The 15,328-nt window shown below is 43.2% G+C and overlaps 1 protein-coding gene across 1 annotated transcript in view; it reads right to left on the reverse strand.

Moving 5' to 3' along the window:
- Nucleotides 1-15,328, reverse strand: part of LOC120882428 (glutamate receptor ionotropic, NMDA 2A-like) — a 104,202-nt gene that overhangs the window by 16,781 nt on the left and 72,093 nt on the right. The window lies entirely within an intron of this gene.

A 15,328-nucleotide genomic window follows, 5' to 3' on the forward strand; every position in this document is an offset into this window, starting at 1 on the left:
CTAGAGAGCAGGCCCCGCTTGCTGCACCTAGAGAAAAGCTCGCACAGCAGTGAAGACCCAGCATGGCCAAAAATAGCCCAAAAGGAAAAAGAAAAAAGCAGGGACTTTTCCAGTTAGAGAGGTCTGGACTTAAATCCCCAACTCTTGCCAGTTGCTAGCTGTACAACCCCAGGCAGGCTCTTAATCACGATGAACATCTGTTTTCTCATCTGTAAATAGACACAATTCCACCTACTTTATAAGGATGTCATGGGAATGAAACAAGGCATTTTGAGAAAAGCCTACAGCCCGATGCCTCGCAGGTATTAGGGACTGTGTAAACTCTTCCTGTAAGTATAGAAGAGAGACAGCAAGAGGGAGAGAAATTTAACAAGTGCTAAGAAAGAGAGAGAGAGGAAAAGGAAGAAGAAGTCCAAGAGCAAAAGGGAGGGAGGTCTGGTGGGAGGATGAGAGGCTCCCTTCAAGCTCAGATGGGGTTCTATTTAAGTTGCAAATCAGGTGAGCTTTTATCAATCAGGCACAGAGTGGAGACTTTTGCTGCTTAGAGAGCTGTCAAAACAGAATCGATTGTGTTCCCTCCCTGCAGCAGCCGGCATCTTAGCGAAATCAAATTGAAGGCTGTATGTTTTGAAGCGTAATGTTATTTGACAGCTTATTGGCACTCTTCGCATACACACGGGGGGGAAAGCTGCCCCCAGCTTCTCACTTTCTCCTTCCTACTCCTGCTCCCACATGCAACTGCTTGACACCGCAGGTCAGTGCTTTATTTGTAGCATCAACCTCAAGGAAAAAGACCTCGTCTGAAGAGCTAAGTGCCAAGAGTCCGGGCTTGTCTCTGTTGACGTGACCCTCTCATCTCTCCTCCTGTAATGTGAGTGTCACCAGAAATGAATTTCAGGCCCTTAAAGAGAATTCAGACACACTGGACACCAGGAGAGGTGACGGGGTGTCGGGAGAGAAGGCAATCAGTCTGTTCTCAGAGATGACTTCAGCATCTGGACTGGAAAATGTTTGCTGCTTGTCGAGAAATGTGCCACGTGGCCAATTACAAAACTGCCCAGCTTCACGAATACCTTCCTTTTTAAGTTACGGAAGGCAGTAGAGTAATTTGGACAAATAAACACATTCATCGCCTCATGCTGTGATGTGTAACACAGGATAGAGAGAAAATGGAGCCCATCAAATCTGTCATTCATTCAACACAGATTTATTGAACGCTGGCTGGGTGCTGGCATGTGCCTGAGAACAATGAGGGACACAACTGATCACTTCCCTGCCTGCGAAGCCAACAATAATAAATATGCAAATAGATGAAGAGATATTCAGGCTCTTCCTTTTGGAATATGCTACATCCATCCCTTTCTTTTCCATCTTTCTTAGAAAACTCAAACATAACCTTTAAGAGACTGGGTAGTTCAGTGGCCAAGACGATGGCTTTTGGAGTCAAACGGAACTAAATGCTGATCCTGGCTTCACCCATTAGCTAAGCAGCCTTGAAAAAGTGGCTTAACCTTTCTGAGCTTTGCTTTACCTGTAGAATGTGGATGGACACAGCATATGCTTTCAGGACTATAGTGAGATTTGAATGAGCCAAAAATACACATGAAGCGCTTAGCACAGAATTTCCTTAGCATGTAACATACATGACAGATACTATTATGTTATTATTGTGGTTGTGCTAAGTTGCTGCTGACTCTTTGTGACCCTATGGGCTATAGGCTTCTCTGTCCATGGGATTCTCCAGGCAAGAATACTGGAGTGGCTTGCCATGCCCTCCTCCAGGGAACCGTCCTGACCCAGGGATTAAACCCATATCTCTTACAATCCCCTGCATTGGCAGGCAGGTTCTTTACCACTAGCACCACCTGGGAAGTTAGCATGTAAGATATAGCTCAAATATGACTTAATTTGCAAAGGCATTCCCGTGTTCCCTGGTAATATAGAACATTGCTCCCAGCTCCCCCATAGCATTTGATGCTATAATTATAACAATGTCACTTCTGAACACTTCTATATGCTAAGGAAATATGCCAATATTACCACTTTGTTTAATCCCCACAAATCCCATATGATCAAGATTATTACTCCAACACCACAGTTCAGGAAACTAAAGCACAGAGAAGTTATGCAACCTGCCCAAACTTGCACAGCTTTTTAAGTGGTGGAACCAGAGCTATACCATGGAATCGTCTGAATCCAAAGGCATTTTCCCACTAGTGCTCCGAGTAATTGATCTGCAGTAATCATGTTATTGCTCCAAGATCCTCTCTTCCTTGCAGACACAACTCCTAAAATCCCAAGGTAACACACACAAATAGAGGCAAAGCCCGTCGAGTTAGCAGAATCTTCGGTGACGTCACTTACCACATCACATACTCATACCGTGGGAGGCAGGCAAAAGTTCCAGCCCAAGGCTGACTCACGGAGAGACAGGCTACAAAGGTTTATGAGTCCCTGGAGTGCAGTAACTTCTGAGATCTTCTCTAAGTTCCTCCCTTCCTTCCCAACACATCTAAGTAAGCACCCATGGGTCAGCCAAGGAGGGTGGAAATATGCGGTGGGTGGAAAACTTGATCTGGAGTTGAAGCTGCTGTGTCAACATTGCCCTGGATCCTGAGAGCTTGCACCTCCTTCTCGGAGTCTGATGGGCTCCTGTTCCAAACACCAAAAATCTCAACTCTTAAGATTTTTTCTAGCAGACTGGGGAGAAACAGACAACCTTCACTTTCCCCTCCTATATTCCTATTTACAAAGGGCTGTAACTGAGTTTGGGGTTTGTATACAGGTTTAATAGAGATTTATTTACTCTGTAAATATTTACTGAGTGGCTTCTAGGTGCCAAGCACTGTACTAGGCACCAAGGATACTGTAGTGCAAACAGCAATATTTTTACTTGCATTGAATTTTTAGGCTAATTGGGAAGACACACATGAGTCAAATAATCATACAAGAATATATACATGCAAACTAGGAGGAAAAAAATAAAATATGGGTCTAAGATTGGAAAGAGTGAGAAAGAAATCCCAGAAGGCTTCCCCAAGGAGATGGTACTTAAGCTGAGATTGGAAATCCAAGATGAAAGGATGAAAGGATGGAGGGGGGGCACTCCAGGCAGGCAGGGGCCAGATGATGTGAAGCCCTGTAGGTCCTATTAAAGAGTTGAGATTTACCCTGAGAGTTAATCTAATCTGCTATCTGGAACAGAGAAGAAATGTCCAAACATAATCTACCTAAAAGTGGAAGCTCTTTACTTCATTCATTTTTTCTCTTTTTTTTTTTATGATGGAAAAATTTTAACTCATACAAAAGTAAAATAGTAGAATGGATCTCCATCTTCCCATTATCTAGCTTCATTCATGACCAACTCATGGCCAATCCTGTCTCATTTATACTCCCAGCCACTCCTCCCATATAATACTGAAGGAAATCCCAGACATCATAACATTTCATTTACAAATCCTTAATTTGATTGAAACATCTAAATTTCCGTTTGCCTAACAATATTATACCTTCACAATCTATATATTTGTGTCTATGTTTTTTTAATTTAAATTTATTTATTTTAATTGGAGGCTAATTACAATATTGTATTGGTTTTGCCATACATCAACATGAATCCGCCACAAGTGTACACGTGTTCCCCATCCTGAACCCTCCTCCCATATCCCTCCCCGTACCATCCCTCTGTGTCTATGTTTCATTCATTAGATGGTGACACCTCAGTCTAGCAGGTGTGTATATATATTGGGTTGGCCAAAAGGTTTGTTCTGGTTTCTCCATAAGAAGGTATAAAAAATATAACAAACATTTTGGCCAACCCAATATATTATATAAATATATGCATGTTAATTGGTTTTTAGGTCTACAGCTTCTAACTCAGGGCCTGGCACAAAGGATTTAAGGGATAGCTGGTGATGGAAAGAATGGACATAGCGTGTGGCAGAGTGTGTAACATTAGATCACAGTAGTTTGTATCGGTTAACCCCCCCAGACTCCTAATTTCTTGCCTTTCCTCTTTGGTAAATTTGTTTCCTATGTCTGTGAGTCTATTTCTGCTTTGTAGATAAGTTCATTTGTATCATTTTCTTTTTAGATTGCACATATGAGTGATAGGCTGTTTGTCCTTCTCTGATTTACTTCACTTAGTGTGATAATAGCTAGGTCCAGAGATTAATAAGCACTATTCTTAGCACTTGGGGCTTCCCTGGTGGCTCAGATGGTAAAGAATCTGCCCGCAATGTGGAAGACCTGGGCTCAGTCCCTGGGTTGGGAAAATCCCCTGGAGAAGGGAACGACTACCCATTCCAGTATTCTTACCTGGAGAATTCTATGGACAAAGGAGCCTGGTGGGTTACAGTCCATGGGGTCACAATGAGTCAGACATGACTGAGAGACTAACATTTTCATTTTCATTCTTAGCACTGTTTTAATTCTTATAAACACCATATACACGAGAAAAAGGTGTGGGCAGATGATTTTTATCTCTTTCATGAATTTTTTTTGGTACTTGAAAACAGTCCCAAATTAACCCAAATAGGTTGTATGGGACAAGGAAAAAAAAAATCTTTATTTTCAAAATAAACTGAATTTTGGTGATAAACCTTTAAACATTTTCAGCAAATAAACTGAAGTTTTGAGGACAAAGAAAAATAATTAACCTTTAATGGAGAAAAGCGATCTTGTTAACAGAAGTATAGAAAAGGAAGATTAACTTTGCAATGATTTTTTTAACCATTCTTATTAATAAAACTTAAATGCTGTGCTTTTAGAAACCTAATTGCTCTTCAGCTCCTAAAAGGAGCTGTTTAGTGAAAGGGCAGTGATTACTTATCAAAATGTTCAGCCAAGATTTTCTCAGAGAAAAGATAATTTCATCTCCAGAAACTGTCATAAGTTAGTATTCATCCCTTCCTATCTGGGTAAATCCATGGAAGTGTCACAGAGGCTGCAAAAGGCTGGAAGAAATGAGGTTAATAGATATTCGAGACTCTCCTTTCAAAGAGGTGAGACTGATTGTATTGGATCTATTCATGAAATGCTTTTTGTTGTTGAGTCACTAAATCCTGTTCAACTCTTTGTGACCCCATGGACTGCAGCACACCAGGCTTCCATCCTTCACTCTCCCAGAGTTTGCTCAAACTTATGTCCATTGAGTCAGTGATGTCATCCAACCATCTCATCTTCTGTCACCCCTTCTCCTGCCCTCCATCTTTCCCAGCTTCAGGGTCTTTTTCAATGAATCATTTCACTCACTTCCAATGAAATGCTTACAAGAGACAATTAAAATCACCTGACAACTGGTCTCTCCCAAGCCACCCCTAAAAATGTACACCTAAACACCCAAATCATAGATCTATCTCTACTCAAACCCTTCCATGACACGTACTGCCCACAGAATCAAATCCAGTCTCCTCTTATGTTAATGGACCCCACAGTATAGACCCCATCAACCCCAGTACTCTCTCTTTCTATCACTTTTTCCATCTCTCTTTTGTACACCCTATACATGGTGGTGGTTTAGTTGCTAAGTCATGTCCGACTCTTTGCGACCCCATGCACTGTGGCCTGCCAGGCTCCTCTGTCGATGGAACTTTCCAGGCAAGAATATTGAAGTGGGTTGCCATTTCCTTCTCCAGAGGATCTTCCGGACCCAGGAATCAAACCCAGGTCTCCTGCATTGCAGGTGGATTCCTGAACTGCAGGTAGATTCCTGCATTGCAGGTGGATTCTTTACCAACTGAGCTACGAAGGAAGACCTCACACTCTATACATACCCTCACACTAAAATGTATACGTGTTACATCTTCAAACACAGATACTCTAACACCTACAAATATTCACACATGTACGTATGTATATATGTGGGTACAGTTGACCCTTGATCAACGTGGGGTTTAGGAGCACTGACTGTTCGTGCAGGCAGTGAGGATATGGCCCTCCATATCCATGGTTCCTTTATATCTGCAGATTCAACCCCTGGGGACTGTGCAGTAAGTACTACAGTAATTCACTACTGAAAAAATTCATAGAAGTGGATCCACCCAGTTCAAACTCATGCTATTCGGACTCTTTGCGACCCCATGGACTACAGCCTGCCAGGCTCCTCTGTCCATGGGATTCTCCAGGCAAGAATACTTACTGGAGAGGGTAGCCATTCTCTTCTCCAGGGGATCTTCCCGACCCAGGGATTGAACCCAGGTCTCCTGCATTGCAGGCAGTTTCTTTACTGTCTGAGCCACCAGGGTGTGTATGTATGTACATATACATAATATATATCATACACTTCACACATATCATATACTTATACATCTACGCATACAGCTACACTCATACCTACTTGAATTCGCTATGCACACATGTACAACTCACCTCCACATACCTGTATAATGACACACACACACATACCTGACACACACCTCCACTCTCACTTACAACACTAAGCCACAATGACACGTACACTTTTTACTTCTCACCACACACACCCTGCATGACACCCATGGCCCTTCTTTGCCTCCACTACCTCTTCTGCCTGAAATCCATCTCCGTATCATCTCCACTGACTGAGATCCTGTCCATTCTTTCCACTTCCAGCTTAAACACCACTGCTCCCCTGCAGCCTAGTTCTCCAGCCAGAGTGCATTTTTGAACATTCTTTCTCCCTTGAATTCTCTCGCGTGTTCATTCATAAGCTCAGCACATGTGCATCCAGGGCTCTGCACTATGGCAGACTCTGCAGGAGGCTCTGGGGCTGCAGCTGAGACTAACCCAGACCTGGTTCTTGTCCTCAGACTTTCCTGTCTGTTGAGAAGAGGAGCTGGGGTAGACTGGACCTCATGAGTTAACATGAGATCATGAATGCAATAACTCCCATGCTGGGGTAGGCACAGGATGTCACTGGAGCAGAGTACATCCTGCTCTGCAAGGAAACCAAAGATGCTCCTACAGGAAGTGACTTCCAGCCATGAGCCAGAGCAGCAGAGTTGGTGCGTGGCTTGTTCTAGAGTTCCACCTTTGTTCTCAGGGTGAGGGAAGAGCGTAGCAGGAAGGAGATGGGTACTGTAAGAAGACTTTTAACTGGGGGAGGGATAAAACCAGTCTGATGTATTAGGACACTTCTTTTCAAGGCAGTGCAGAGAAAGGGGTTGTGCCTAGAAGATTCTGAATGGAGTCACTGGTCAGGAGGCAGTTAACCTGGAGAAACCTGATATAGGGCCATATCGAAGTGGAGGGGGCGGGGCTTGCATGGACTGTCAGGACCCCCAATTGGTGGAATCAATACAACTTAGAGACCAACTGTATGACTGCTTGCAGGTGGGGAGCAAGGGTTCAGTTTGCCCTGAATTATAGAATATCTGACCCAACCAGACTTTCCTACCTCCTGACCCACATCAGCTATAGTACAGTGCTTACCACAGGCCGGTTCAATAAATATTTGCTGAACTGAACTCGATTCAGACTGTAGCACAGCATCAATTTTTACTTAAAATTCGAAGTTAAAAGAGGAAACTTGCCTGTTTACTCAGATCCTCTCCTTGGAGAGAAGACAATAGGGATTGCAAAATTAAAAACCAGAGAAGAAATTTATTAAAACCGATGATGAAAGCAGAGTTCACATTGCCTGGGCTCCAGCTTGACTGGCCCCAGTGAGCTCACTGGGTGATATCATAACCAGGTGGGGGAAGAAGCCTTAAAGCGAACACTTCACATGTGCAGAAACACCAGAAGACATTTCACTCTGGGTAATAAGCAGTGATTTACTCCCAAGCTGGAGAAAATGTGAGGAACTAACTCTTCAGGAAGATGAATTTAAGGAGAAAAACAGAGCAAACAGGAGGCCAATTTCTCTCCACCTGAAATATAAAGTATTCCAAAGGACATAAGATTAATGTCCATGAAGGGTATTTAAAATGACTTAATGTCCATATTTAGCATAAACAGTATCATCAATTACCATCACACCCATGGAAATCTAACACACAAGTGAGCTGATAGCATGGTTGCTGCTGCTGCTGCTGCTGCTGCTGCTAATTTGCTTCAGTTGTGTCCGACTCTGTGGGACCCCAGAGATGGCAGCCCACCAGGCTCCTCCGTCCCTGGGATTCTCCAAGCAAGAACACTGGAATGGGGTGCCATTTCCTTCTCCAAATATACACACTGCTGCTGCTGCTAAGTCGCTTCAGTCGTGTCCTACTCTGTGCAACCCCATAGACGGCAGCGCACCAGGCTCCCCCGTCCCTGGGATCCTCCAGGCAAGAACACTGGAGTGGGTTTCCATTTCCTTCTCCAATGCATGAAAGTGAAGTCGCTCAGTCGTGTCCGACTCTTCATGACCCCATGACTGCAGCCCACCAGGCTCCTCCGTCCATGGGACTTTCCAGGCAAGAGTACTGGAGTGGGTGATAGAACGGTTACACATGAGTAATTCTGTGTCTTCGGCTGCTGCTTGAAACCAAAAGCAGACCTGAATTTGATTGATCTGGAAACTTCACAGCAAAGATGTCGGAGCCACAACTGTGACCTGATACCAAATTGAAATAAGTTCTATTTGGAGTCTAGCAGTTTGTTTGTGAATCGATTCAATCTATGGTTCCTTCAAGACAGCAGGAGTCTGTGAAACTAGATGTCACTTTGGACCCCAGCTTTCCACTGCACCCTACAGTCAAACCAGTTTCTACAAGGAAACTGCTGAAAAGCAGGTGTGGACCAAACCTACTTTGTCCTCAGATAGCCACTGGCAGAGTGAAAATAAGAACTGCTTTTCAGGTGCTGAAGTAAAGCACCTGCTTCCTTGGAATTCATGGTCTTAAATGCAATCACTAAAGGTTTTTGGATTATGAAACTTTAGCAGGAATAAGAACCTCTCCTTGGGGGCTGATTAAGAATGCAGACTCTATGTATACACTACTATGTATAAACTAGATCACTAATGAGGACCTACTGCACAGCACAGAGAGCTCCACTCAGTGCTCTGTGGTGACCTAAATGGAAAGGAAATCCAAAAGAGAGGGGATACACGCGTACATAGCTGAGTCACTTTGCTGTACAGCAGAAACTAACCCAACATTGTAAAGCAACTACACTCCAGTAAAAACTAATTAAAGACACCAAAATCAAGAACTTACTTATAGCACAGGGAACTCTACTTAATATTAACAACCTATATGGGAAAAGAATCTGAAAAAGAATATATATATACATGTATACAAAACTGAATCACGGTGCTATATACCTGAAACTAACACAACATAGCAAATCAACCATACGCTAATATAAAATAAAAATTTAAATTAAAACAAAAAGAATGCAAACTCCAAGGAGAAGGAGGGAGGAGGGATAAATTAGGAGTATGGGATTAACAGATACACACTGTTTCATATAAAATAAACAACAAGGATTTACTGTGTAGCCCAGGGAACTATATTCAGTATCCTGTAATAATCTATAATGGAAAAGAATCTGAAAATGTACATATATATGTATGTGCAACTGAATCACTCTATTGCATATCTGAAACTAATACAGTATTGTAAATTAATTATACTTCAATTAAAATGAGTGAATGAATGCACTCTCGTAGATCTCTGGAGTCTGCATCAGTAGATGTGGGATGAGGGAGGCCCTGGAACCTAACTTTTTAACCAGGATCCCAGGTCATTCTGTTCTAGGTGATCTAAGGACCACATTTTGAGAAGCCCCTAAAGGACTTCCCTGGTGGCTCAGACGGTAAAGTGTCTGTCTACGATGCAGGAGACCTGGGTTCCATCCCTGGGTCGGGAAGATCCGCTGGAGAAGGAAATGGCAATCCACTCCAGTACTATTGCCTGGAAAATCCCATGGACAGAGGAGGCTGGTAGGCTACAGTCCATGGGGTCACAAAGAGTCGGACACGACTGAGTGACTTCACTTTAAAGGATCATACCTGTGACTACCGGTAGGATTAAATACAGCATACAGAAAAGGAGAAAGTCTGTCTTCCTGGGTTTCTTATGTCACCAGTAGCAACTGCCAGCAGATCTAAATGAGTTTAATCAGCTATTAGAGCCTTAATTAAATTCCTCTCAGTTGAAATTTCAGAATTGCTTAATTGTTATACAGCTCACATTGGAGCAGTTGATTTTTTTTTTCTCCTATAACAACTATTCTCAGGATAATCTAATATCTTTATGGATAACAGCATCAGCTGTCTTAGGACTTAGCACTGAACTGGTAATTCAAAACGTGTTTTGATCGCTGTGATTTCCATGAACAACCTGCCAACTTGCTGCTTCCATTCTCCTCCTGAGGTTCAGCCAACACGAGAAGAGCTCAAGGCTGGTTAAACCTTACATTTAAAGGTCTCTGGAACAAGGAGCCTCCATATTCTTCAGAAGTCCATTTATTATCTTCAGTTCTCCAAAGTGCCTGTTCCCAGGTTCCTGGGGATGGAGATAAGTTCTACTTCTTTGTTTTTACTTTTTAAAAAATTTATGTATTTTTATTAGTTGATTTTAATTGAAGAATAATTACTTTATAATATTGTGGTGCTTTTTTGCCATCCATTGCCGTGAATCAGTAAAATTCATTTATTTTTAATTGGAGGATAGTTGCTTTACAATATTGTGTTGGTTTCTGCCATACAGCAACATGAATCAGCCATAGGTATACAGATGTGCCCTCCCTCTACAACCTCCCTCCCACCTCCCACCCCCTCCACCCCTCTAGGTTGTCACAGAGGCCTGGGTTGAGCTCCCTGCATCATACAGCAAATTCCCACTGGCTATCTATCTTACACGTAGTAGTGTACATGTTTCCTAGGCTACTCTCTCAATCCGTCCCTCTCTCTCTTCCCCCACTGTGCGCATGAGTCTGCTCTCCACGTCTGCGTCTGCACTGCTGCCCTGCAAATAGGTTTATCAGTACAATCGTTCCAGACTCCTGCATGCTTTTAAAAGGGGTGTGTCCTGGTCATTAAACAGTTAAGAGTGTTTTCTTTCTCTTCTTTGGGTTCACCTAGGAATGACTTAACATTAGAGATTTGAAAAACCAGCAAAAAATAAAAAGGAGGCCTCTCTCACCATTATTAATACTAATTAATTTTTGAGCCCTCTCCTGGGAGTCCTTCAGTGTGAAACTTCTGTATCAGCCAGCCCTCCAACAGGCTGTAATAATAATTACTAAATAATTAAAAAGTATAATAACTGGCATGTCTTGAGGCACGGTGATCACCCTAACATGGACTTTCTCATTTTACCCTCAGAACTCTGTATGGAAAAGGACGTCAGTAAGTCCATTTTACAGACTGGGAAACTGGGAGCTGATGTGACTCACCCAAGATCAAAAAAACCAGTGAGAGCACATGGAGGCTGAGCTCAGGCCATCGGACTTAATCGCCTACTCCATCACTGCAGCTCGACATTCCCCAGGGTGCCATCAGATATGGTCTGGGAGATGTTAAGGCAAACAAGGGGCAAAGGGGGGACATTCTGTGGATGAAATGGAAAGACCTCACTGCAGGCAGTGATACCCTGGGGAGCTGGGACACCTGAGCTCAGCCTCTCCACATGCACAGCCTGTCTCCTTTAGAGAGGGGCAAGGTGTTCTTTTCTCGTGAAATACAGGTGGAAAGGAGACAACAGCCAGGGACGGCTGCCATGTGGTTTTCTTTCATATTTGCCGATTTCCTCGGTGTTCTCGTGACTTGATTCTTCTAAGGATCTTGAGTTCCACCCTGGAACATGCCTCTGACACACCAGCTCCTCTGTTTTCTCCCCACTGTGACATAACGCCCTGTATACCACGTAGGTATTTAAAAGAGTCACTCTGTGTGACTCTAGGTCTGCAGAAACAGCTTAGAAGGAGATGTGAAGGAAAATGGGACAATCGCAGAATGTGGAGTTGGGGAAAATAAGCACCCAATATTGGACAAGAACTTGGCCTAAGATCAGTCTTCTATTATAGCAGCCGTGATAACCGCGAATATTATTTGACACCTTTGCAAAGACAATTTGGAAGCATGGAAAAGGTTTTTCTTTTGACCTTCTAAGGTACTTCTGGGTAAATTTCAAAGATCAGGGTAGTTTCTACTTGTAAGATAAATGAAATGCCATTTGCAATCTGGCAGAGTAAATAGCTCTTCTTTGAATATTTACTTGAAGGATATTTAGCAGCTTTTGGTTCCCTTGGCAGAGTTGCCAGTAAGAGTTAGGAGGTGTTAGAAAGTGAAAAGTGTTAGTTGCTCAGTTGTGTCCAACTCTTTGTGACTCCATGGACTGTAACCCACCAGTCTCCTCTGTCCATGGGATTCTCCAGGGAAGAATACTAGAGTTGGTTGCCATTTTCTCCTCCAGGGTATCTTTCTGACCTAGGGATTGAAGTGGGGTCTCCTGCATTGCAGGCAGAGTCTTTACCACCTGAGCCATCAGATAAGCTCAGGAGGTGTTAGGAGCCCTTCAAAACTGGGCTGATAGCTTAGAGGGGCCCGCATTGCTTGGGATTCGCAAGTCATTCTCACCAGCCTGAAAATTATGACTAGGCTGGATATGAATACAAACATGACTCTTCCTCTTACTCTTGAACAACTTTTTTTTTCCCCATGAAAACCTCGCAAAGTGGTAAAAAAAAAGGGGGGGGGGTAGGGCTTGTGTTTAACAGCTTCTAAAAGGAGATAAAGTGAAAGCTTCTCAGTAGTGCCCAACTCTTTGCAACCCCCGGGACTGTAGCCAGCCAGGCTCCTCTGTCCATGGGGTTCTTCAGGCAAGAACAGTGGAGAGGCTTGCCACTTCCTCCTCCAGGGACTGAACTTGGGTCTCCTGCATTGCAGGCGGATTCTTTACCCCTGAGCCACCAGGAAGCCCTAAAAGGAGATAAGTTTCAGGTAATTAAGTCACAGGCTGAGGAAGCAAGAGACCTTAATGCATCAAACCTGACTTAAGGGATAAGACAGGCCAAAGACTCATGGTTTTCCTCACTCAGCATTATGTAAAGAAGCCAATTCCATTTGGATCTCAGCCTGAACACTCAAAGTTAACCTCATTGACAGTGCCTGCAGAGTTTTAAAATAAGGTTATAAGACCTGGGGGTATCAATCAGTGGCAAAGCATTTCATCCCCTCGCCCGTGAAAAGTTCTTGGCTTGGAAAAGTTGACGGGTTTGGAACATCTGGTGTCAGATCCCCGATGGGCATTGGTTCTTTCATATCTGGGGCAAGATAATAAATTTAAGTCTTTGAGATGGACATCTTCCTTCTTCTAAACGAAAGGGCGAGCCAGGGGTTGGTGCCTGAGGCCCTTCTGGTTATTACCAAGATGCTAACGAAAGCCATCCCTGTGATGAAATGCACACAGATGAGAATTTCAATTCACCTTAAATAAGATGGTATTTTCACAATCGTTTTTCTTAGTGCAGCTCTGGCCCCAAACTACTTTGCTCCAGGCTTTTCTGAACCCTAAAGTATTCCAGGGAGAGGATCCTTTGAAATACTAAAGCCAACAGAAGATTTAATGGTGAGGAAACAGTAATAAGCTTAACCACAGCTTTGCCCACTGTTAAAAACATGATTATTAGAAGGCAGTGAGGGAGATGAGGATCCCCTTGGGATGGACCAGATAAGACTCACTCTATTTAGTAAACTGAGCCTCAGTAGCCCTCCACTGTCAATCCCATTTCATCCAAACCAATTATCCCCATCTTGGACACTAATTAACAATGCCAGAATCCGGCACAGTTACTTGGATGAAATGAGAATCTCGGTGACCATCCAGGGAGCTAGTGGCATTCCTTATCGAATCCTACTGGCAAACTCACAGTTCAAAAGAACCCTAGACTTGAAGTCAGAAGACTCAAAGTCAAGTTCCATGATGATACTTCTGAGCCATGTCATGCTAATGAAATAAAAACTTTTCAGATTCACACACATTGTAGCCAAAGGTAGAAGCCCAAGTTGCTTGATGATTCTGAGTGTTCACAACCAACACGCAAAGCTGTTTTCTAGGCTTTTGATCAGTTAGGGTTGGATGACATTGATCCATTGGTTAATTCACTCAGTAAATGATGTTTACTGAGAGCTTACTATGTACCACACACTGTCTTAGCACTGGTGATACAGCAGTAAGTGGACTCTGAACTGGTGGTCAGCCAACTCAGACCCCAGGGCCAATAGTTTTTGTACAGCCTGTGAGCTAAGGATGGATATTATATATTTAAGTGGTCAAAAACAATGAAAAGAATAATATTCTGTGATGTGAAAATGATATGAGATCTGAATTTCCATGTCCATAAATAAAGTCTGATTGGAGTATGGCCAAGTTCATTTTTCCTATATGCTGTTTACAGTTGCTTTCCCACTAAATCAGCAGAATTTGAGTTCTTGCCATACATACAGCATGGCCCGCCAAGCCTGAAATATTTACTAGCTGTCTTTTGCATAAAGTGTTTACCAAGCCCTGATCTAAGTCTCTGTCTGTAAGTGACCTGACTACTAATAGGGAAAATACAATGCAATACAATGCTCTCAGAATTAGTTATAAACGAAAAGAGAAAATGACAGGTACTGAGAAAGGAAAGGTGAAACAAACACAGCGGGGAGAATCGGAAATGGAAGGGCAGATCTGAAGAGGGAGGGGAGACACTGCGAAAGGAGCAGCCATTGAGAGAGGCTGGAGAGCTGGCAGAGGAGTTGGATAATCAGCATGGAGAGACAAGACTTCTTGGTTGAATGAAGACTGTGGACAAAAGCATAGCAAGGGAGCTTAAGGGACATGTTTGTAGACTAGGAAGCTGCCCCAATGGGATGAAACACACAGTATACACAGGGGATGAGAGAGAAAGAGGAATGAAAGGATACAGTGGGACAAGATTATAGAAACCCCTGGATACTGGGCTGAAATTGCTACATTCAAACTGCGGTCTGGTTGCTTTTGAGTTCAAAATGGCAATTGGCCTTGGGAATCCCTTGGTGACTTAGCACCGGAGATAGTACTGGTGATTTCACACATGTGTGGCTGGTATTTATGGCTTTCCACATCTTTCGGCATTGTCCTCTTTTCAAATGATTGCACCATTTGCTTCATAAATATGTTCTTATTTGCCAGACTATCTGGATAAAATTAGAGGTCAGTTTATTGACCTCTTCTCCACCGGCCACCTCTAGTGCATTTGAGCCACTCATTCCCACGAGGGGAAATTCACTTAGAAATGCTTGACTTCACTGATCCTCAATTTAGATAAACCCACAGTGCTCTCACGCTGCTGTTCTCATGCCTCTTTTCCAGCATCACTTGGCCATGGTCCCAGGGTCCTCTCTTTTCTGTCCATTGATCTACTCACTCGAGACTTTACCTCCTCCCCATTC

This window comes from Oryx dammah, unplaced genomic scaffold, assembly GCF_014754425.2.
Source record: "Oryx dammah isolate SB20612 unplaced genomic scaffold, SCBI_Odam_1.1 HiC_scaffold_2, whole genome shotgun sequence".
NCBI lineage: Eukaryota > Metazoa > Chordata > Mammalia > Artiodactyla > Bovidae > Oryx > Oryx dammah.